At 38.5% G+C, this 25,134-nt stretch overlaps 2 non-coding genes across 2 annotated transcripts; both read left to right on the forward strand.

Annotated features, from left to right (window-relative positions):
* Positions 1 to 927: 927 nt before the first annotated feature.
* LOC112086317 lies at positions 928 to 1,034 on the forward strand. Its single transcript, XR_002899439.1, has one exon. It is a non-coding gene; the product is annotated as a small nucleolar RNA R71 (small nucleolar RNA).
* Positions 1,035 to 17,197: 16,163 nt separating this feature from the next.
* Positions 17,198 to 17,305, forward strand: LOC112086346. The gene has a single exon (XR_002899466.1). It is a non-coding gene; the product is annotated as a small nucleolar RNA R71 (small nucleolar RNA).
* Positions 17,306 to 25,134: the final 7,829 nt, after the last annotated feature.

Below are 25,134 nucleotides of genomic sequence, written 5' to 3' on the forward strand. Positions count from 1 at the left end.
GGCTGGTCCTTTGCAATGTCCTCATTGAGATCAGGTAACAAGCTCATGAAGTCCTCTATAATGGCGTCCTCTTCCTCTTTATTAGGACTGGACCCATCAGAGACTTGACCATAAAGAAGGTATTCAATCTCTTGAACAGCAGCTGAATGATCATCACTTGAGTAGATGGCATTGCAATAATCTTTGGGGTTTTGAACAGCTGTACCAGCAAGAGGGATCTGAGTTTCTGAAGTGCAAATGCCTTTGTTCTTTCTAAGAGTCATAAGTTCAGAGCTTAATGTCTCCATCTTAGAAGTCAGGTCAATACACTTGGAATCTAGCTTTTGTTGTCCTTGTAAGATCTGTTGGAGAACAATACCAATATCAGGACCTTGCTGTGGCATAGAACCCTGCTGAAACTGTGGCTGACCGAATCCAAGAGGTGGAGACCTTTGTTGCTGAAAACTGACTTGGTTTGTGAAGCTGTTCCCTTGTGCCTGAACCGCTTGTGGCTGATAAGATTGTTGACCTTGGTACTGATTCTTTTGAACAAAGCCTTGAGGAGGGTACCCTTGAAACTTATTATGGTTCCCAATGAAGTGTAACTCCTCTTGAGCAAGACCAGGTTCATTGACATTAGTAAAACAACTCTTCTCTTCAGCTACATAGTGTATAGGTTGCTGAGTGACCTTTACCAGCTTTGCAAACTTAACTTTCAACTCCTCTAGGGTCTTTTCCAGCTCTTGTTGTTTACTAGAACCTTCTCCTCTATAGCACCGGTCATAGTCTTCCCCATAAGTGTCTTGGCTCATGGCTAGGTTCTCAACAAGTTCCATAGCTGCAGTGATTTCTTTTGCCAAGAAATTCCCATTTGATGCTGTATCTAGCTGAATTCTGATCTTGGGAACGGCTCCTCTATACAAAGTGCTAAGGAGAGAGGCTTCTGAAAAGTCATGATGTGGGCACTGAGTTGTATAGCTCCTAAACCTGTCCCAAGCTTCTCCAAAGGTCTCATCAGAATGCTGAGTGAAGCTTGAAATCTTGGTCCTTAGCCTGGCGGTTCTAGCAGTGGAGAAGAACTTAGATAAGAATGCTAACTTGCATTGTTCCCAAGTTTGTATTGAACCGCTAGGTAGGTTCTTCTCCCATTGGTGTGCCTTGTCTCCTAAACTGAATGGGAACAACCTGAGCTTGAAACTGTCTTCAGATACACCACTGATCTTTGTGAGATCACAAACTCTATCAAAGTGATCCAAATGCTCTAAAGGATCCTCATTTGGCAGCCCATAGAACTTAGAGTTCTGCACCATGTTGAGCATAGAGGCTTTCACTTCAAAACTTGTGTTCTGAACTGGAGGAGCTTGAATGCCGGCCCTGTATTGGTGTGTATTGGCTCGGTCATTGTCTCCTACATAGACCAGTGGAGGCTCTTGACGCCAGGGTGGGTTTGGGAAGGGTTGCGGTTGATTAACCTGAGGCCGGTCTTGGTTCTGATTACCCTGAGCTGGTCCCTGATGGACCTGACCGTGTGGAACGTGATTTCTGTTCCCATTAGCTCCAATACCAACTCCTTGACCGTGAGCAGCTTCTTGAGCCTGGTGCTCAATCCCAACGTGCTGATCCATTCCCAATCTCTCCAAATGAGCAGTTCTTTCGCTTTGTCTTCTAAGTTGTCCTCTTTTGATCACACACCTGAAAACAAAGAAAGAACTTGAAAGGGAATCAGTAAAACAAAATAAACTTGATCTCAAAAACTATATCAGAAACTAATGCTAACTAGCCCCACACAATATGGCAACGGCGCCAATTGATAGATAAGAGTTTTGAGGCTCTTAGATGGGTTATCAATCCCCTTGTCAAAGTAGTATAAGGGGTGTCAATCCATATGTGTGGTAGTTAGGCACTAGTTTATAAGATAAGTTCTTAAGTCAAGCTAATCAAAGACAGGTTTGGTGACAAGTAACAAGTGAAAATATAAACAAGAAACAAACAAGTAATGATTAGTGAACTAAACAATTAAGCCAAACAAGATGATGGTGATTAAGCAAATGGTAAAAGCTAAACCTCTAGATGTGATCATTGATTAGGGTGCTGTAGATATCAATTCATGATGCTAAGAACAATAATGCAATGCAAGTTACTCTTTAGTCTAGACTTCAAAAGCAGATTAATTCATTCCCATGACAATAATCTCTTTGTAAATCACTTAATCAAGATTAATTCACCTTAAGCAAGATCAAGCAATCAACAAGCATAAAGTATCAAGTCTAATAATGACCAAGCGGTTTCTATTTCAAAGAGACCGAATCTTACACAGAAAGCAGCAACAAGCAATCACATGATCTCAAAACCAATTAACTTAGAACTCAAATCTAGACTAATCCTCTCATGAAGGCATTAATCTCTACACTAATCCACTTTCAAACCAAATCATCATTTGTGAAATATGAATCAGTGAGCATTAAGAAACAGTTCTAATATGTCATTCATGCATTTAACAAATCATTCCCATGATGAAAAAGGCATAAACCCTTAGCTTAGCTCATTAAGACATTTCATCAAACACCTTGTGGGTGGAGAAATGACTAAGGTTTAGATCAGAGTGATGTGCAAAGATCTAGCATTAAGAGCAGCTAACTAAGGAAAGGAGATGAGAATCTAGAACCTAAACATCATAAACCGATCATCTAAGCACCCTAATCTACACACCTAGAAGCTTAAAAGATAACTACTCACTAATCATGATTAACACACCATTTCTTTTGCAAGAGGTGGTGTTAATCATGATTAGAAGCAGAGATGAGATGATGAGATGATAAGAAACAGCTTTGGAATGATCAAATCCCTTAGATATCCCTTAATCAAACTCGTTTTTACACTCAGAAGCAGAGAGAGAACAAAAAGAAAACAGATTAGAGGATAAGATAATGGATAACTAGGGTTTTAGTCTCTAAAAACTATTTATATAAAAGGGTGTGGGCCGGGTCAGCCCAGGACAAACTGGGTACTGACCCGCCCTTTCTGGGTTGCTGGAGCCACCCCTCGCCATCTGAAGAAGTCTCACACCGAGGGCCATACACCAGGGGGACATGTGCTGGGTTGAAACTTTGATGAACACTTGAAGAACATGCATGAGACTTGGCATTTGATCCGGTTAAAGCTTTGAAACGTGAAGAGGATTTGTTTGTGATCTGGGTTGGAGAGATGGGGACCTCGGCATAACATGCCGAGGGGCTTGGTACCCGAGGTTTGTGTAACATAGGAGCTCGGCATAGCATGCTGAAGGGTTCACACCAAGGTCTGCTTCAACACTTAGTCGTTTTGGGATCATTTTGGTGATCAAGGGAGCCTTGGTGATGAAAGACCGAAGTCCTACCTCGAGGTATAGTCTCAAAGCTTCGTAAACATGCCTCCTCGGCATACATGCCGAGGTATTCACGCCGAGGTAGGACACAACACTTAGCTTACAGTCGCATCTCTTAAAACCCGAATTGAGCAGCTTCTCTTCTGTTCAGTGTAACTTTCAGCTCGTAACTCCAAATGACCTGAAATCAGTTCCATGAGAAAGATAACTCATTCAGCTCGATCTTTGGTGAAGAAACTATCGGCGCTTGGGAAGTGGAAGGCTTCCTGGAGGGCTCATCTTCGCAATGCATTTACACGATCAGAGAAAGGCGTCTAGACATGTGTCCATTCCGGAGACGTTAACTTCTTGCTCATAGATCCGAATTGGATGATCTTGGACGTTATGGAAAGAGGACTCAAACATCTCTGATTCTTATGAAGACCCCGGAAACTGAATCTTCCTGGAAGTGCGCCGTCCTTCGCATTCTTCGGAGCTCATCGGATCGGTCCAAGACGGCAGCGAGACAGGGGTTTCTTCCGACAAGCTCAACTTTCTGCTCACGCGTCCGAATTCCATTATTCCACTTGCTATAAAAACCGTGATCCAATCCTCTCAAACTTTGGTGAATCACCCGACAGCTGAATCGGACCGGAAGGTTCCCCGGACAGGCGATCATTCAGGAGTATCGGATTGCTCCGGAATGGATGCGAGACCTGTTCGTCTTCCGATTACCATATCTTTAAGCTCCGTGGTCTAAATGCTTTGATTCTAACTGTTCTGAACTCTGGACTCAATTATCTCCAACTTCTATGAAGACTCCGACAGCTGAATCGGCCGGCAAGATCTTCTGGTGTCGCGATTTCGGAAATGTATCTACACCCGGGATTTTTGGCCGAGGGACTTGGCCGCGGTACGTGTTTTTGGCCGAGAAAGCTGCCCGCGGGAAGGATTTTGGCCGAGAACCTTCGACCTCAGTACACCATTTTGCCGAGAAACCCAAAATTGCTCCTTTTCACCATTTTTGATCATTCCAACTCCATTTCTTCATCTGAATCACATCCTCCACTCAAAATTGGCTCCAAAAGCACCTGTTTAACACTCCAAACCATGCAAAACTCTCTTGGACCTAATGCATTCTTCTAAGTCCTAAAACAATGCCTAAAGACCTAAAATGCATGAGATAAGACATGATTTGGACTAAAATATGTACACTAAATGATGCAATTTATGAGTATATCATCTACTTTTTCCTATCGAAGTCTGCGAAAGAAGTCTACTTAAAAACAGGTTATTTTTGCAATTAACCAAAACGTTGACTTTTCTTTCAGTAGACTTCAAAAATAGACTTCCGACCAAAAAGGTTACTTTAGCATTTGACCGAGTCATTGACTAACAAAGTAGACTTCTATACTAGACTTCAAGTAAGAGTAGACTTCTCTGACAGTCTACTTTTGAAGTCTACTTTTTGAATAGAAGTCTACAGAAAAATTTAGGTTATTTTTGCAATTGACTGTCTTTAGTAAACTTCACATTGAAGTCTACTCAAAAAAAAATTCCTTCTAAGTTTGACCGGAAAACAGAAGTAGACTTCCGCAAGAAGTCTACCGTTTTTAGACTTCTTTCTGAAGTCTACTAGAGTTTTCCAGACTTTTCTGTATTTTTTTATTTTTTTTAAAACTTTAGTAAAACACTAAAATGACATATACATTTTTGGTCAAACAACAAAAGCAACTTAAAAGTAGACTTCTTGTGCAGACGTAAATAGTAGACTTTAGAAAGAAGTCTATATTAAAAAGTCAAAATACTGTCAACTACAAAAATAACCTCTTCTCTTTCGTAGACTTCTTATGCCTTCAAACGAAGTCTACTAGGCTTTTTTTTGTTTTCAAAGGATATCGAGTAGACTTCTCGGGCAGTTTAATGAAGTCTACTTTTAAGAAGTCAATTGCAAAAATAACCTTATGTTGACTAGTAGTACTTTCACGATACAGATATAGATATTACCAAAATTGAAGTGTATCATTACCTATATCGGTTATGAGTTTGTTTTTAGGTCTCTCATGCACCCAAAACTCTGAATTTGACCCCAAAAAAACCAGCCCAGGTCTTGATTAAGCTGAAATCACCAAAAATGCATAACCTTTGACATTGTAACTTAGCCCACAAATTTTAGAGAATAAATTAGGAAAGAATATAGAAGATTATGAGTGTATGAGCTCTCATATTAACTTATTACAGCTTTAAAATTGGTTGAGAAGCATTCATTCTATTTTTGGGGTTGTTCATGGTGGTTGGAGATATTGAAGAAGATGGCATTATTGTAATAAAAAAGGTTTTATGAGGTCCAAGGAGACTTTAGCCAATATTTTAAAAAATCGAAAAATGAGTTTATAATGGCATTTTCGTGAATATCTTGAATGAAAAAGGATAGAATTGTGATAAAATGGCAAAAGTTGGAGAGAGAAAAAAAAATAGGTTAGTTTGGTGTTTGACTTTAAATTTCAGGTTAAATCTAAAACTCTCCCATAAATTAAAGGTAGAAAGTAAGTAAACATCACTTCACAAACTTATTGTAACAAGTAACTACTAAGAACGTAACTAGTTGTAACCAGTGTTCAAAAAATCGGCCTAGTCGGCGACTAGACGGTCGCCTAGGCGGCTAATCGGGGTTAGCCGACCCGATTTTCATAAAATCAGTGAAATAAATCCAGTTTAGTAAAAAATGGACTAAGTAGGAGAAAATCAGAAAAATCAGACTAAATCGGTAAAATCGGCCAAATCAGACTAATTATTTTTATCATTTTTTCTGTCAATTTTTACGGTTTTGGATAGTAAACCAACATCAATTTACAGAAAAGAGAAAAAAAGATTTGAAACGTGGATTAGGGTTAATAACTTAATATAATCATCCTCGTTCCTCCCCACTACTTCACCTTTATAAACTACAAGAGGCGATCATTATTCTCTATTGCTGAACTCTACAAGTTTGTTTAATCGTCTCTTTATCTATCTGTATATATTATATAACTAAATTGTATTCTCTTAATTTATCTTTTCATCTTTGTTTACTTTGTTTGTGCTCTGTTTTAAGTTTCAACTTTCAATTTTAACGATGAGCCTAGAAGAGATATCGATTCCGACGATGAAAATGATATAGCTATTGATTTTGAATTTGAGTCTGAAAATGAGCAGATGGTGGATATGGATGTGTTTGAAGAATAAGTTAGATAGATTTCTCTTTGTTTTACTTTTTAAAATTTTTAGATTAAAACTTATTTTAGTTTGAAGAATTTGATATTTTTAGTTTGATTTCTTTGTTGAATTTTATTCTATAATTTTATTTATTAATTTTCTTACTTTTTATTCAAACATAAATTTTGATAAAATAATTTTAAAAAAAAACAATTAAATTTTTTTAAAAAATATAATATATAGATAGAAAATTTATAAAAATTAACAAAAATTTTGCTAATGCCTAGGCTCCGCCTAGTCTCCGACTAATCCGCCTAGGCGTTAGTCTCTTATCATCTGCCTAGCCACCGCCTAGCGATTTTTTGAACATTAGTTGTAACAATGTAACTAGTAGTTTAAATTTTGTAGTTATATTTAGTAATAAATTAAAGGTACAAAGTAAGTAAACATCACTTCACAAACTTATTGTAATATTACTTCTGTTCATCTACACATTAAAGAGGTCTTTACACGTTTTGGTTCTTATTGAGAGCATATTTACACTTTTTGGTACTTTCTTTTTAAGTAGCTCTTTTTTCAAACATGTGCTGGGGAAATTCCATTCCAGTCCTTACCAACTATAAGCTGTAGAAATGCTGGTTTAATATAAGTGGGAATTCCGGTTTACTTATTGCTCCCTTCTTCAATATGAAAGGCTAATTTAAGACATTGTTTTCCAGACGGTAACTAATCCTTTCTATTTCAATTAAGATGTTGGGTTGATTTGGATTGATCGCATATGACCATTAGTTTTTGGGCGTTATGGATCACCATTTCGTATCGATGCAACAGTGGGATCGATTAGGTGATCGTCGTGAGTAAATGTTGGCGGTAACTATTGGCTAGAACAATCGGCGATTACATCCGCCACTGTAATTTGTTGTCATATCGTTCTCTGTCTCTAATGAGGAGGAAAACAAACAGTACAAGAAAAAAGTTATATGGACAAGTACATAAATATAGTTAGTGGATACGTACACATAACTCACTTTCCCTGTAGATATCTTTTAGTGGACATATCCTTTGAGTGTAATGTTATGTACGTGCAGTAGTTTCTTTCACCAATGATGTTTGAATATAGTTTGTCTAGAATTAAATTTGTGTGGATATTTCCATATGGACATATTATCATGTACGCATTGTACTAGTTATTTTGAATATCTTCGCCATGTACACGTCTAGGAATAATAAAACTAATAAAAGTGTAAAAAGATTACAATTGATAATAGCATGATGAGTCGATTTTCGACCAATGTGGACACGTCCATATAAACATATTTAAGTGTCCATGACAATTAGTTCATATTTTCTAGACTATGTGGATAGTATGCTAAATAAAGATAAAATATGTTCATACCCATTATATGGATATAACCATTACGAATTACATAGATATAACTATTATGAATTACGATAAAGCGTGGACTGACTATAACAATATGAAAAATGAATCAGGATTAGATATATTTAATGTATTACATATGGATATAGCCATCTAGACATATTAAAAGGTAAAATGGATAAACCCAAAGTCATCTCCAAATGTTATGTAGCTTTGTGTCTATAGCTTTGTGTCTATGTCCACGTGGATACATCCATATTAATATAAAGCTTAAAATGCATTGTGTTCATCTGTGTGGATACGTCCATAAACTTTATGTCCATCGTTGGAGGAAGCAGAATTGGTCGAGGGGGTCATCACTTATGGACAAATAAAGAGCGATGCAACGCTTTGTGTCCATGTCCATGTCCACATGGATACACATATATTAATCCAAATTCAAATCTGGACAAACCTTTGGTTGTGGCAGTCGTGAGACTACCATATGATGGTGGAAAGTAGCTGCAAGCTCACCGAGAGTTTGGGAGCTTTTTCAAGAACAATAGAGATCTATAAGAAATGAAGATGCAAAAGGAGATTAAGAGGGAGTACAAGGAGAGGATGAACCAACTCAAGGAAGATACATTAACCATGTTACCACAGATCTATAACAATGAATACATAACCATGAATTAGATGAATGCATGGATAAGAACTGGTGGATACTTCCATATGACCGTGTGTGAGGATGTGACCATGCCTTGGATTTGCTGTCACCAAGATCCGTTTTGATGAATCTACGAGCGGCTGAGAACAAAAGCGTTCTGGTGACGACTGAAGCGGTTAAGCTGACAAAAGCCCAAGCACCAAGAGGGAGTGGACCAAGGAGGAGCCCTGAGGAGATTATTTGATGAAAAGCTCTGCAGATCTAAAGTTCCAGGGCTGCTGGAGACGCTCCACAGCAAAGAGTCTCTACCTCTCTTCATATCCAAGTTAGAAAAAGCTGTAGAAAACTAGAAGATGAAAAAAAAAACGAAGAAAGAAGAAGAAAGAATAGAAAAAATAATAAAGTGGCGAAAAGAAAGAATAAAAAAGCACGAAGGAAGAAGGAAGAAGGAAGAAAAGAAAAAACAATGTTGGTTTGAAGTGGTTTAATGATTATGGTTTAGGAACAGATAATAATGACAAGGGCCATGATGTATTTTTGCTAGTGAAAATGCTTTGAAAGTGCTACTAAAAATGAAAGTGCTAAAATCTGTAAATATAAAGTCAAAAAGATCCATAGAATGTAAATTTCTCCACATTAAACCCTGCAACTACTAATTGTCTTACCATTAACTATTTCTCAACAAGAACTACCCATCGAATTCAATATATAGATTCATAATATTGCGAACATAGTTCACCCTACACAAACCCTATAACCTTCCCAAAAAATGCCAGATTTACCAGATCATGTTTTCGAAATCATTGTCAAGAAAGTAGCTAAGACTGACTGCATCTACCTTGGACCGATTATTCTGGCAGGGACCCGTGGTAGAGACATTGCGTTTAGCGCGGAAGTACTCAGATCGGCGAGCCTATGGCAATTGCATGACACACCATCTCGGATATACCCTGGTGGAGTATATCGGCCTTTTTTCCTGCGCTGCTTTGCCTCGAGAAATCCATGGGCCATATTGCTCGAAGCAATAAGGTTCGTGTCAACAGAGGAGAAGATCTATACCGCTATAAGGATGCTAAATAAGCTCGTTCCATCAGACGTCTATGCCACTTACAGCTGTGCCATTTTGCAAATGTGCCTGGGTCGCCCTAACAGAGGGAAAAAACTTCTAAAGATGGTTTTCAGGTACCACTATCCTCATCATTCGCGTGAACTTCGTGAATTGGCCGAAGATCTAGTATACTTATTCTGGTCATATTGCCCACATAATAAAGATACATACAAGAAAAAGTTCAGGTACCCTAGTCTCATTCATGAAGAAACCGACCCGTCGTGCGGAATGTATCACTATAATTTGCATTATATTGTTACTTGTGAAGAATGTTATCTTAAATGTTCGGTGATGCGAGCAAAAGCGGGGTAGTTGGTTTCGTTTTACTAAGCTTCAGGTTTTAAATTTATAACCCCTAAATCTCCGCAAGTGCACAGATGTGCGCTGTAGTACTTAGGGTATCGATCCACAGAGACTTAGTTGTTTCAGTACGAATTCACTGCAACGCTTAAATCAGATTAGAACTAAAAAGGTTTTGGTTTTGGTTTTGGGTTTTTGGTTGTCACTAAATCTAAACTAGAAAGCAAAGAAAAAGCAATTGAAAGGAAACGAAAGCAAGTAAAGCAAGTAAAAAGCGATTAAACAAAGCGAATGGGAAGTAGGTAAAAATCGATTGAAACTAGAAGGCTGTAAACAATTAAAGACAAACGTTGGGGCTCAAGGGGTATTCGCAGGGGTTCATGTACTAAGCTATGTCGATTTTAAACATATGATAAAGGTAATCAACTACGTATGTTCTAGAACTCGAGGCACGGAAGTATGAATAGCCTACTTTCGCAGCACTAAACAACTATCTCTCGCAACCCTGATCAGTAGGTTTCCACTCTGCTCCTGGAAGGGAGAAGATGCAATAGCAGAACAAGACTCATCAACATTCACAACTCAACTACAGTTAGATTTCCACTCCTATAGAATTATTGCTCATTTCACCCTAGTTCAGACAATCAATGAAAGCTTTCGCAACATATCATATCAGATCGGCTTCTAAGTGGCCAGCAGAGAATCACGCAGTAAGATTAAAGGCAAACGAAGAATATCTAGAAGATTATAAATCCTCAATCTATCAATTCATAAGCAAAGACACATGAAATTACCTTTGAACAATCCCTTTAAACCCAACTGGGTAACTACTCAAACATATTGTAACAAAGCATCATAGAGTATTGAAAGTGCAGGAAATTAAAGAAAAGAAGGAAGAAAAACGAAGAACAGAGTCGCAGATGGAGGCGCGATGATGCTCTCCTCGACGGCTCCTCCTTCAAAGGCGGCAGCTCCTAGGGCTTCTCACACGAACTCTCTCTCTTTCTACCTTATGTCGTCTACTCCTCTTTATGAATGACCTAAAGGGGGTATTTATAGCTTCTGGGGTGGTTCTGGACACTTAGGGCTTCAAAAATAACGAAAGGAATTGATATGGGCTTTAATTAAGTCTTTGGGAAAGTGAACGACCAAGTTCCGCGGTCGCGGTGGCTCTACTCACGGGAAAATGGGTGTTTGCCGCGGTCCCGGCTCTTGCTCTCTTCCGGAACTGCATTTTCTGTCATTCTTGCATCGGGAGTATCTGAAGATCTAACCGTTGGATTGTCTCCAAACCAAGTGCATTAGAAAGCTGGTTGGATCCTCTATGTTGTCTCAAATTTTGGGGGTGATCAGACGGTGAGAAGGTTTGAAAAAAGGAAACAACCTTGTATAGAGAGAAAGTCTAAGTGACGAAATTGTATCAAGATTTTGAAGTTTTTCCAAGGCAAACTGAATTATCTCCTTTTGTTGAATCATTCCAATGAAATCGCAGACCTTCGTCTTCAGTGACTGAAAACTGCGTTGATCCTCTTTATCTCCGACGTTTTTGCACATATCTGCATATAGGACAATGAAAAACAAGAATGCATGTGGTTTGAAAGAGGTTAGGTTATGTGGGGAACTAGCTAAAGATGAACTAGCCATTCAGGATCAACAAAGAGTGGTAAAAGGGTAAAGGACTCCTGAATGTATGATTCATTTCCCTGATCTAATACTTTAATGAGAAAATTAAGTCTAAATTAAGTCCAGATTAAATGAGCTAGTATATCCTGTCAGAAAGAATCTCTATGAATAGAAGTCCTCTGGTGGGAGTTCGTAATGCAAGTATTCTAGCTACCACCTAGTCTAGGCCTAAATCACAAAAAGAGCAAAAAACGAGGAAATAGCGTAGAAGCACACTGGTCTAATTCATCATAGTAATGTTTATTGTGTTCCTGGTTTGAAAACTTTTGAAAAACATTTTGAAAACGATTTTTGAAAAATTTTATGAAAAACATTTTGAAAAACCCTTTTTTTTATGTGTCCAAAACAAATTCAAAACAAATCAAATTTCATTAGTAGCGGATGAACAGCCTCCCCCAGACTTATTTCACACTGTCCTCAGTGTGATAAATCTAGAAAGAATGGTAAAGAAAATGGAAAAGTTGAAATGTTTAAGTGAACTTATCGTGCTGGAGAGTGCTGCTCGTCTTTTGTATTTATTCTTCCTTATTGAAAACCTGAAATTAAATGAAACAGAAAAAAAGCAATGGAAATAGAAAATAAAGGTCAAAGGGAAATAGATAAAATACCAAGTGGGTTGCCTCCCACTAAGCGCTTGTTTCAAGTCGTTAGCTTAACATTGTTGTTCGATTAGACTTAACCGGGGTCGTGACACTCCTTGGTCTCATCATTGGCCGATGATGGATCAATCAAAAACATCACTTCTCTCTCGTCTTGTCTTTCTTCAGCCAGATATGGCTTTACACGCTATCCATTCACTTTAAATGAGTTTCCGGTTCTGTCCCACAGGACAATGGCTCCGTATGGTTTGACTTCCTTTATCGTGAAGGGTCCTGACCATCTTGAACGTAATTTTCCTGGAAAAATCTTAAGACGAGAATTGAAAAGATAAACTTTATCGTTAGGAGCAAAATTTCTATGAATAATCTTCTTATGATGATATGCTTTAGTCTTCTCCTTGTAGATCTTCGAGTTTTCGTAAGCATTGTGTCAGATTTCTTCTAACTCGTGAAGTTGAAGTAGTCTTCTTTCTCCAGCTGTTTTCAGGTTCATGTTGATCTCCTTGATAGCCTATTGCGCCTTATACTCGAGTTCTACTGGAAGGTGACATGCTTTTCCATAAACTAGGTTGAATGGTGTTGTTCCTAATGGTGTCTTGAATGCTGTTCGATATGCCCATAATGCGTCGTCAAGCTTTGTAGACCAATCCTTGCGATGAACTGCAGTTGTTTTCTGCAAAATCGACTTGATTTCTCTGTTTGAGATTTCTACTTGACCGCTGGTTTGGGGATGGTATGGAGAAGCAACTTTATGTGTAACTCCATTCTTTCTAAGAAGATTCTCGAAAACTCTGTTGATGATGTGCGATCCTCCATCGCTTATCACAATTCTAGGAACTCCAAAACGCGGGAATATAAAAGATTTAAACAGCTTCATGACGACTTTCGCATCATTGGTGGGACTAGTGACTGCTTCAACCCACTTAGAGACGTAGTCTACTGCTACTAAGATGTATTGGTTTCCGAAAGAAGTAGGAAAGGGTCCCATAAAATCTATTCCCCAGACATCGAAAATTTCGACTTCGAGAATAAAATTTTAAGGCATCTCATTCTTTTTGCTTATGTTACCCATCCTTTGGCATTTATCGCATCGCGATATATAAGCTTGAGTATCTTTGAACAAAGTAGGCCACCAAAAACCTGCTTGTAAGATCTTTGAAGCGGTTTTGAAGGTTGCGAAGTTTCCTGCGTAAGACGAGCTATGGCATCCGAATAAAATTCCTTCCATCTCTTCTTCAGCCACGCATCTTCGGAATAATCCATCAGCTCATCTCTTATAGAGATAGGGTTCATCCCAAAAATAATGTCTTATGTCTTTCAGGAACTTTTTCTTCGTATACCCGAAAAATTGCAGGGGCTCTACATCAGCTGCTAAGTAATTTGCTATATGTCTAAACCATGGGGTATTGAAAGCATCTGCTCGTCGCATGAGTTGACGTGGTGGTGCGGTATTGGCATTGGTGGGGGTAGTATCTATTGCATAGATGTTTTCTTCTGGCAAACTATCATTTAAGGGTAATCTTTTTTCAACTCGAATTCGAGAAAGATGGTCTGCAACTCCATTATCTGCTTCTTTACGATCTCGAATTTTGATATCGAATTCTTGCAGTAGGAGGATCCATCTTATCAACCGAGGTTTAGCGTCTTTCCTAGACATTAAATACTTGATTGCAGCATGATCAGTATGAACTATAACCTTAGATCCTACGAGATAAGAACGGCATTTCTCAAATGCAAATACGACAGCTAAGAGTTCTTTCTCTGTTGTTGCATAATTGCATTGACCTTCGTCTAGAGTTCTACTTGCGTAGTAGATTATAGATTATGTGCAGTTTCTTATCTTTTCGTTTGCCAAGCACTGCTCCGCTGCATACTCACTTGCATCGCACATGATTTCGAATGGCAGTTCCCAATCAGGTGCTTGCACGACTGGTGCGGAGACAAGGGCTTCTTTGATCTTATGAAACGCGGCTAAGCACTCATCATCGAACTCGAAGTTCGTTTCCTTGCAAAGCAAACGCGTAAGAGGTCTAGCTATTTGAGAAAAATCTTTTATGAATCGCCTATAGAATCCTGCGTGTCCTAGGAAACTACGAATGCCTTTTACGTTTGTGGGAGGTTGTAGGCTGGTCATGACTTCGATTTTAGCTTTGTTAACTTCAATACCTTTTCCCGAAATTCTGTGCCCAAGCACGATTCCGTCTCGTACCATGAAGTGACATTTTTCTCAATTTAATACTAAGTGCTTATCTTCACATCTTTGCAGAATTTACCAAGGTTGCCTAAGAATTTTTCAAAAGAAGATCCATAGACAGAGAAATCGTCCATGAATACTTCCATGAAATCCTCAATAAAATCTGTGAAGATCGACATCATGCACCGCTGGAAGGTAGCAGGTGCATTACACAATCCAAAAGGCATACGTCGGTAAGCGAACGTGCCATATGGACAGGTAAATGTCGTTTTTTCTTGATCCTCTGGGCGAATAGGAATTTGGAAAAAATCCGGAGTATCCATCAAGGAAGCAATAGTAGGGGTGATTACCTAACCTTTCTAGCATTTGAGTGGAAAATGATATTTCCTAGTTGCTGCATTCAGTTTCCAGTAATCGATGCACATACGATGTCCAGTTACTGTTCTTGTAGCGATCATTTCATCTTTATCATTTTTAATGACAGTGGCTCCTCCTTTCTTAGGAACAACATGAACTGGGCTAACCCAAGTGCTATCTGAGATAGGAAAGATTATTCCAGCTTTTAAAAGCTTCATAATCTCCTTCTTGACAACATCCATGAGATTAGGGTTCAGTCTCCTTTGACTTTTGATTGAGTTTTTAACGTTATCCTCTAGATTTATCTTGTGCATACAAAGATCTGGAGAGATTCTGGGTATGCCATCAAGTGAATATCATTAGGCTTTTCTATGCTTTCTCAGCTCAGTCAACAGCATTTTGGTTTCTTCTTCCGTCAAACCAGAGTTTATTTTGACAGGATAAGTAGAATTTGGTCCAAGGAAAGCGTACTTAAGTCCGACGGGAAGAGGTTTAAGCTCGACTTTAGGGGCTTTAAGCTCGCTCCAATGATCATTAATTGCTGCAGCAGTGTCTTTAGGAGGTGTAGGAATGTTTGTTTGGTCCTTAAGATCTAGATAGTTTAGAGGTTTCCTATAAGTTTTGGATTTATCAAGCATACGCGCGCATTCACTCAAAATTTCTTCAAGGAAATTGCGTTCATCTTTTGCGGTTGAAAGCGTGACACTTAAAGGGTCGTCTAGAAGCAGATCTTCATAGACTTCCTCAATAATTCCATCTAACTCATCAACCCAACAAATTTTGCCATCCAAAGTTTGTTTATCCTTCAGGAACATTAATTATGGCTCCGGCTGTAGATAGGAATGGTCGTCCAAGAATAAGTGGATCCTTAGGTTCTCTTTCTAGTTCTAGAACTACGAAATCGGTGGGTATGGAACATTTTTTGATTTCTACGGGAACATCTATTAGGATACCTACAGGTTGTCTAACAGAACGATCAGCTAATACTAAGGAGATTTTAGTAGGCTGGAAAGTGTGGTGTCCTAAACGTTTTGCTACAGAAAGAGACATCATGTTTATGCTAGATCCTAAATCACATAGAGCACGTTCAAAAGCTACATCATTGATGGTGCATGAAAGCACAAAGCTTCCAGGATCGTTTTTCTTTTCAGGGATTCGGCTTTGCAGGTTAGAACTACATTCATGGGTTATCATCATAACGCCTTCTTCAAGAGTTAAAGAATTTGTTAGAATACCCTTCATGTATTTTCTTAAAGCTGGAATCATAGCACAAGCTTCTACGAAAGGTAATTTCACATTTAATTGATCGATTAGCTCTTTTAGCTTAGATTTTTCTTTCTCTTTCTTAGGGGCTCTTAAGGCTCTAGGATATGGAGGTTTAGGTTTATAGACTCGAGTTGGTGGAGGTGGAATCGGGTCTTCTCCAAGGATTTCCCGAGATGATCTTCTCTTACTTCTTCTCCATCCTTCTCTCCTACCACTTCTCTGTCAACATCTTCAATCGTGATTCTTTTTCTTTCTTTTTCATTTTCCTTACCCTTTTCCTCATCTTCGGGATCTTTAGGAAATTCAGGCACTTTGTAAGCTAATCCACTCCTAAGTGTGATAGCTTTCACATGATCGGAGGGATCTACTTCACTTGAGTTTTTGAAAGAATTTTCACTTGGTTCCTCTTCAGAATTTTCACTTTGATTATCAGGCTAAGGAGGGTGGAAAATTTTTCATCGAAATCCTCTTGCATCGTTTTTAGATCAGATCTAAGATCACTAATCTCTTGAGACCTAGATTTTTCAAGCTCTAAAATCTTTTTGTTTTGGTTTTCAACTTCAGAAGAGGGAAAACTAGAATACGGAACAGGATTAGATTGAATAGCCAAGATAGGTTTGGAAGAAGGTTTCCAGTCAAGCTCGGAAGACAGTTTCCCGCGGTCAGAAGGCTCGCGACCGTGGTGAAACATGTCTTGGCCGCGGTCAGCATCTTCACGACCGCGGTGAAAGCATGGTTTGCCACGGTCCGGATGAATGGACCCGCGGTGATCAGAAACAAATAGAAAATCTCGAATTTGATAGACTTCTGCAGTGTTAACCATCCCTTGATCATAAGAATCCATTGGGTTGTCCCAACTGTCAAAGTTACACGTATTGTGTACCTTATTTGGTTGTTGCAATCCAAGATGACTCATTATGTGATGGAGACACTTCATAACTTCCGAAATTTCTTCTTTCTTCTCAGGAAGTGCAGAATTACCAAAAGTTACTTGATTTCGGATGCTGTTTGCAAAATTTTTTAATGAAAACGTGAGCATCTTCTACAGATCTAGTTGAGAAATCTCCATTACTTGCTGTATCGAAAGAGTGTCGTAACTCTGGAGTTATACCGCGATAGAAGATACCCAGCAGGTATTCCTCGGTATATCCATGGTGTGGACAATCTTTTTGGTATTCCCTAAATCTTTCCCAAGTATCTAAAAGATCTTCATCTTCTTTTTGTTTATAAGTTCTTACCTTGTTTCTTAAGAGATTTGAACGATTTCTAGTATAAAAACGATTTAGGAAAGCAGTTCTACACGCTCCCCACGTTTTTAGTGAAGCAGGTGGCAAAGATTTTAGCCATTTGCTGGCGTTATCTCTATGAGAGAATGAGAAAAAGACTACACTTGTGGTAATCCCCATTTGCTGTAATGGTTGCAGATAATTCTTCGAACGTCTCGATATGGTCAATCGGGTTTTCGAATGAATAACCATAGAATTGATTTTGTTGAACTAAATGGATATAGGGTACCTTAATTTCGGTTTTGCCATCCTTTGGTAAGGCTGGTTGAATAGCTCTTCGATCTCCCAAGAATTTCTCGAGTGAATAAAAAATTCCAATCAGTTCATCATCATCTTCATGTTTTGTCGATCCGATTAGCTCATTGTCATCATAGATCGGTTCTTCAAACTCATCATCAGTTAGGTCATCATCGCTTGGATCACCATCCACACGATATGGTGGATCACCAAGAGTCCAAGGAACATGTTCCCGGTCTCTCATTGCAGAGAAACCTGAAAGATACAAAAGGAAAAGTAAAAGTAAACAAGTGTTATAGTGGATTTAAGCTGGGATTCGCAACGAAACATATCAAAGTCCCCGACAACGGCGCCAAAAACTTGATGCGAGCAAAAGCGGGGTTGTTGGTTTCGTTTTACTAAGCTTCAGGTTTTAAATTTATAACCCCTAAATGTCTGCAAGTGCACAGATGTGCGTTGTAGTACTTAAGGTATCGATCCACAGAGACTTAGTTGTTTCAGTACGAATTCACTGCAACGCTTAAATCAGATTAGAACTAAAAAGGTTTTGGTTTTGGTTTTGGGTTTTTGGTTGTCACTAAATCTAAACTAGAAAGCAAAGAAAAAGCAATTGAAAGGAAACGAAAGCAAGTAAAGCAAGTAAAAAGCGATTAAACAAAGCGAATTGGAAGTAGGTAAAAATCGATTGAAACTGGAAGGCTGTAAACAATTAAAGACAAACGTTGGGGCTCAAGGGGTATTCGCAGGGGTTCATGTACTAAGCTATGTCAATTTTATACATATGATAAAGGTAATAAACTACGTATGTTCTAGAACTCGAGGCACGGAAGTATGAATAGCCTACTTTCGCAGCACTAAACAACTATCTCTCGCAACCCTGATCAGTAGGTTTCCACTCTGATCCTGGAAGGGAGAAGATGCAATAGCAAAACAAGACTCATCAACATTCACAACTCAACTACAGGTAGATGTCCACTCCTATAGAATTATTGCTCGTTTCACCCTAGTTCAGACAATCAATGAAAGCTTTCGCAACATATCATATCAGAACGGCTTCTAAGTGGCCAGCAGAGAATCACGCAGTAAGATTAAAGGCATACGAAGAACATCTAGAAGATTATAAATCCTAAATCTATCGATTCATAAGCAAAGACACATGAAATTCCCTTTGAACAATCCCTTTAAACCCAACTGGGTAACTACTCAAACATATTGTAACAAAGCATCATAGAGTATTGAAACTGCAGGAAATTAAAGAAAAGAAGGAAGAAAAACAAAGAACAGAGTCGCAGATGGAGGCGCGATGATGCTCTCCTCGACGGCTCTTCCTTCAAAGTCGGTGGCTCCTAGGGCTTCTCACACGAACTCTCTCTCTTTCTATCTTATGTCGTCTACTCCTCTTTAGGAATGACCTAAAGGGGGTATTTATAGCTTCTGGGGTGGTTCTGGACACTTAGGGCTTCAAAAATAACGAAAGGAATCGATCTGGGCTTTAATTAAGTCGTCTGGAAAGTGAACGACCAAGTTCCGCGGTCGTGGTGGCTCTACCCGCGGGAAAATAGGTGTTGGCTGCGGTCCCGGCACATGGCTCTCTTCCGGAACTGCATTTTCTGTCATTCTTGCATCGAGAGTATCTGAAGATCTAACCGTTGTATTGACTCCAAACCAAGTGCATTAGAAAGCTGGTTGGATCCTCTACGGTGTCTCAAATTTTGGGGGTGATCAGACGGTGAGAAGGTCTTCATCGCTTATCATACTTCTGACAGTCTGCATTTATCCAAAATTGCTCATTTGTTCCAAATTGCATATCTTTTGCCCATGTTTCCTGTAAAGTCTTTTGAAACTCTAAAACATTGAAAACACTTTAAAAACCATTGAAAACAGAGTTAAAACACATGCATAAGATATAATTATGATCCATAAAAGTGGTAAAAAACGGTGTTATCATTCGACACATCGCATAGCATACATCCTTTAGTATCGATGTGGTATGGTCGCTTGTCGCTTGTTTTTAAAAATATAATATTTCAATATATTTTCTCATTGTTGTGGTGATTGCAAAACTAAATATGAAGATGTAATAATAATTAAATTTTATTACAAAACTAAATATGAAGTTTATAAATTTTGTAAGAGTAATTAATAATTTTATTTTAGTCGCAAACAGCCTTATGTCTAAAAAGGTATACGATCCTGTATACCTATGTAGGTGGACGTAAATAGGTGTACGTATGCGTAAGTATTCTTCGTTCTTTAAAAATAGGTGTAGGTATTCTTCGTTCTTTAAAAATTTGTAATCTTATTTAAATTTCAAACAGCTTTATGTTTCAAATCTGTTTCTGATCCCGTATACGTAAGTAGGTGTACGTCTACAGGTATACGTTAATACGTGTACATAAATAATTAAAGTCAACGAGATAAAATTTATGTGAAAAGGTGTCCAACCAATTGCATTTCGAATTTTGGAAGGATAAATTATCTAAGCACTCTCATTTCAAACAAGCGTATGTCCAAGTACATCATAAAATATCCAACAACTTATTTATTAACAATCCACTCTCATTTCAAAGTTTTAAATTAAAAATGTGTAATGTTATTTTATTTTCAAACAGCTTTATGTTTGAAATCTGTTTATGATCACGTATACGTAAGTAGGTGTACGTACATAGGTATACGTGAATAGGTGTACATCATTAATTAATGTCAATGAGATGAAATTGATATCCAACCACTTTCATTTTGATTTTGGAAAGGCTAAATTCTCCATTTTTAAAAAAATTTCAAACACCTTTATGATTAATTACTACATTTACGAACATAAGTATCATAAAATCAACTACTAAGAAAGATAATGTTTATACAAAAAGTAAGAGTTGCAACTAAAAACGAAAGTAGACATGCAAATGAAAAACATCAGTTGTAGTTCGGAATACTAAGACAACATCAATAATTAAAGAGACACGAAATGCAACAAAATACTAAGACACATAAGGTTACGGCTTTCACCAATCGAGCATCAACGGCCAGCTTGGAACGACGTTCCTAATGAAGCGGAAGAACCTTTGGGTCTCTTGGGCCCAGAAACAGGTTATGCACTTTGGCTCCTTAAATTCTTCTTCAAACCACTGGTACCAGTAATTGATAACCCCGCACTGACACGTGTACAACGCCAGGAATCTCGGATGAAAGCCAGCCACTTTCTCAGTGAAATCGATTGGCAAGTCAAAATTCCATCCGTGTGGAACGTGGGCCAGCAACAACCGGCTCATCCTCCTCCGATTTTGCACCATGAGCCTGCCCAAATACTCCTCTGCACGTACGAAGTCTTCCGGCACTGCTCTGAGCCACATCCCGTACACAAAAATGGCTTGGTCGTAGCCTCTCTCTGCAGCATCCCTTATCAATTCCACGCCTTCACCATCGTGGAACAAAAAGTAAGCTTGCATCCCCCTCTGGAAAATAACCCCTGGATTACCCGCGTCATAGAATCTCCTCATCATCGTTGGGTAATGTGGAACCGCCGCTTGTTCATGGAGGATTTGGGCGGGATCAATCGCTTGATAGAAACCCCTTCTTGTGCCGATACGGTTGAAACGAGAACATACAGCACGAAGGCGGGCTATTTCCCTTGAAGATGGGTTTGTAGCGGCCAGAATTGTTTCCAGCAATTCATCAAGGAGTGAGAGAAGATGGGAAAAATCACCATCACCACCTCTGTTTCTCCTTGGTACCATCGTTTATTTCGATGAAAAGAGAAAGAGAATAGATAAGAAAAGGGATTGAGGAAGAAGAGAATGGATTGAAAATGGAATGAAAGAGGAAGTTATGATGGTTCTAAGTAGGATGTTACGGTGAAGGGATTGAATTTAAAGAGGTAGTGCGGTTTTAATAGAGCCGAATAGCTGTCTTTGAAGAGAGACGTTGAAAAGAGACGAAAATGTGTCTTTTCTTTTGCCGGCAAAATTAAATTACCACAATAAATACATAGAATAACCAAATCCAAGAAAAAATCACCATTAAATTTTTATGATTTATGATTTAATTTAATTTATGATATACCACAATACTTTTCTGATTTATGCCACAATACTTTTATGATTTATGATTAAATCGAAATTTCAATAACAACACAGATCTTTTTATATTTTGGAAACTATATTTTCTTGTCATCATTACAGTTTCAGTTTTCTCAACATCACGTTAACCGAGATATGGAGTACAGATTGAGTCCACATTGACGAAATCATAATTAGTTTTTAAATATGCGTACAGAAATAGGTAAAGTGAGACTTTAAATAGATAATGTCGTTTGTATACCAAATCTTCTCCGAAAATTCCCACAAAAGAGATAATGTCGTTTGTATTCTCAAAATATACAATATGTGATAAATGTCTTTAACATTCAGGTGTACAAATTTAGGTGTACATATTGAGTCCAGATTGAGGTGTTCTTTATTTTCTAGTTATTAGGCGTACAGAGAGAGGTAAACTGAGACTTTAAAGATATAAGAGATAATGCTTCTCGAAAAACTACCACAACCACCCACCGAAATTAATTAAAGTCAACAAAATTAAAGTATACATACATAGAAACAAAAACAAAGTATACATACATACATAGAATGCGTAAATAAGTACGTGTACAGATCCTAAACAAAAGATTAAATCATAAAGTACGAAATATCGAATCAAATCGATTACATAACCAAAAGAAACATATTCGCCGATGCTAATCAATTCGATGAATTCTGAAATAACAGCAAAAGATGTTAATTATATTGGTGTACACAACGCCGAGGTGTACACACCGAAACTGGTTGAGTTTCACCAATTAGTCACCATTTTTCCAATGACGGCCTTGACCTCACTGCATACCAAACAAATACGAAGAACTTTTGCGTTTCTTATGCCCAGAAACACGATGTGCACATGCTTGGCCCCTTTAACAATTCGTCATGCCAATCAAGTTGAGCATTGGCAACACCACAGCGACAAGACCAAAGTTTCCCAAACTGAGCATTGGCAACAACACCTGTTTTGTACCCCATATCTGCAGATTCCTCTATGAGTTTTAGGCCACAATTGTCTCCACGGCAGAAGTAGTCTTGCATTCCCTTCATGAACAGCAAACTCGGATTGCGTGCGTCATACATCCTCTTCAACAAGTTGGGAAATTTGCGATAAAAGGCATATCGAAGTCTTCGGGAATAGGCATCTCCAATTCCACGGGATCAACCGATGCTAGAAAATTATTGGTTAAAGTGCAGGTCTGGAACCGTTTGCAAACTTGCTTTAGTGTGAAAATTTGTTGGACGGAGTTGCAACTGTAAGCGAGAACCTTCTCCAATAGTTCGTCGGGTAGCGCCATCAGAGGGGATTGACAATCACATATATCTGCATCACATCGCCCTCTCTTTGGTGCCATAGTTCATTTGTGAGGTTGATTTGTGAAGAAAACGGTTGTTTATGGAGATGGAATAAGTGCGGTTTAGGATTTGTGAGGATAACGGTTGTTGATGTTGCATATATATAATTATTAATAATTCACACTAACTGAGCGTATACATTAAATGCGGTTACCGTTAAGATTGTAAATGAGTTTGTAAATTTGGTGGCTAAACCAAAATTTTCTTGTTGTACACCCATTTGATGTACACCTAAATGCATATTGGTGTACAGATACCAAATTAATCCGGGAACAAAGTATTCACACACCAATTAATAAATACTAAAGTAAAGTAAATATAAACAAATTTTTCTTGATGTACACCCATTTGATGCATTTGATGTACACCTAAATGCATATTGGTGTACGGATACCAAATTATTCTGGGAACAAAGTATTGACACACCAATTAATAAATACTAAAGTAAACTAAAGTATAAGCATATAAGTTATCAAATGTACCCACATCCTAAACATTATCAAACACATAATCCAACAAATACACCTTTCATAAACTGTCAAGTTCAACATTAAAGTTCACCATTCGTCCTAAGCGTTGGCAACAGCCAGATTCCCAACAAACTCTTCGTATGACTCCATGGCGTATTTCTCCCTTAACCTGTCAACGTCATCGTCCGTTATCAAACCCATATCTTCCACTCGAAGCCCTGCAGCATGCATCTCTAAGAATTTGGCCGCACATGGACCACAGTTACTGGATCTCGCGTTCTGATATATGCCCTTCGAACGACTCCATGTGTAAGGGGTGGTGCGTAGGCCTTCCGTTAATTTTCTATCCAAATAACGCTTCAATATAAATGGCATACGTTGACACACATGCGCCATATACTGTTCCACAACCGCTTCATCATTATGACTGATGAATGAGTCCAAAATCTTTATGTTGCCCATTTTAAAGTCAATTACAAGGCCCACCCAATGCTCAAACCCCCAGTTCATCAGGACGTAGACAACGTCCACAAACCGTAGAAACATTTGTCTTTGACGCTGATTAGCCCACTTTGCAGGTTTTCCCAATACAATGCTCTGAATGGTTTTCCCCCAGTCATACTGATTTTTGTCTCCAGATATGAAACTGTTGTAGTAGTTGCCGATGATGGATATGAACAAGGTGTCTACAAATGCTACCCTGTCTTTCAAGTATATTTCACCTCTACGTCTCCAAAGCATGGCCATTATGACTTGCATGTGCTGACGAATAACAAAAAATAAATAACAGATAATACAGATAATTAAAGATTCAGTACGTACTAACTATATACTTACCATCGTGTTAACCCACTCAGTAGGCTTTGCAGTTTGTAGGAAGAATTGATTGTTCACAGTATGACCAGTGACAATGCAAAAGTCGCTGTAATGAGAGCAATTGGTAATTGATAACAATGAAAGTTTAAGGATAAATTGCTTTGCATACGATATAACTTACATGTTCCTTTCACGCGATAATAACTCCTGGAATGCCTTGAACTGGTCTTGTTCCACTGTTTCGAGTGGTTTGTATGCAGCTTTCCATCTGGATACAAATAGATCTTTCACCTTTGAATCTTCGGTGTAAATATCTCGAATCTTGTCCGACCGTACGTGTGCGCGTTTTCCTCTACCTCTTCCTCCTCTTCCTGTTCCTCTACCTCTTCCTCCTCTTCCTGTTCCTCTACTTTTTCTCTTTACACCAGACGATCCCTCAACTTCTTGTGGGGGTTTTGGAGTACAAGTGGTCTTCTGCGAAGCATCACTTGCATCCTCAGGCGCAGTATGGTAATCTTTCGCCGCATTTGAGTCCTCCTCATTAGCCACAACCTACAAACCACCGTAACAATAAAGCGTATAACATATCAATCGTATACCTAGCGTATACCTAAAGAGTACTGTACACACATGCATATCATATGAACAAGTTTAATGTCTGACCTGTGCATCTTGTGCATCTGTCTGCGCTTCATTTTTCTTATATGCGTAACTCAATGGGTGAGCAGTCTGAAGTTTGTAGACTACTAAGATGCCTGACCCCAAATTTGTTCGACCACCATCCACCTGAATAAGTCAGAAAAAATATTGCATAGTACACACCCGTTATGAAACTTAATAGAGTCAGC

Source organism: Eutrema salsugineum, unplaced genomic scaffold (genome assembly GCF_000478725.1).
Source record: "Eutrema salsugineum unplaced genomic scaffold, Eutsalg1_0 scaffold_21, whole genome shotgun sequence".
Taxonomy (NCBI): Eukaryota; Viridiplantae; Streptophyta; class Magnoliopsida; order Brassicales; family Brassicaceae; genus Eutrema; species Eutrema salsugineum.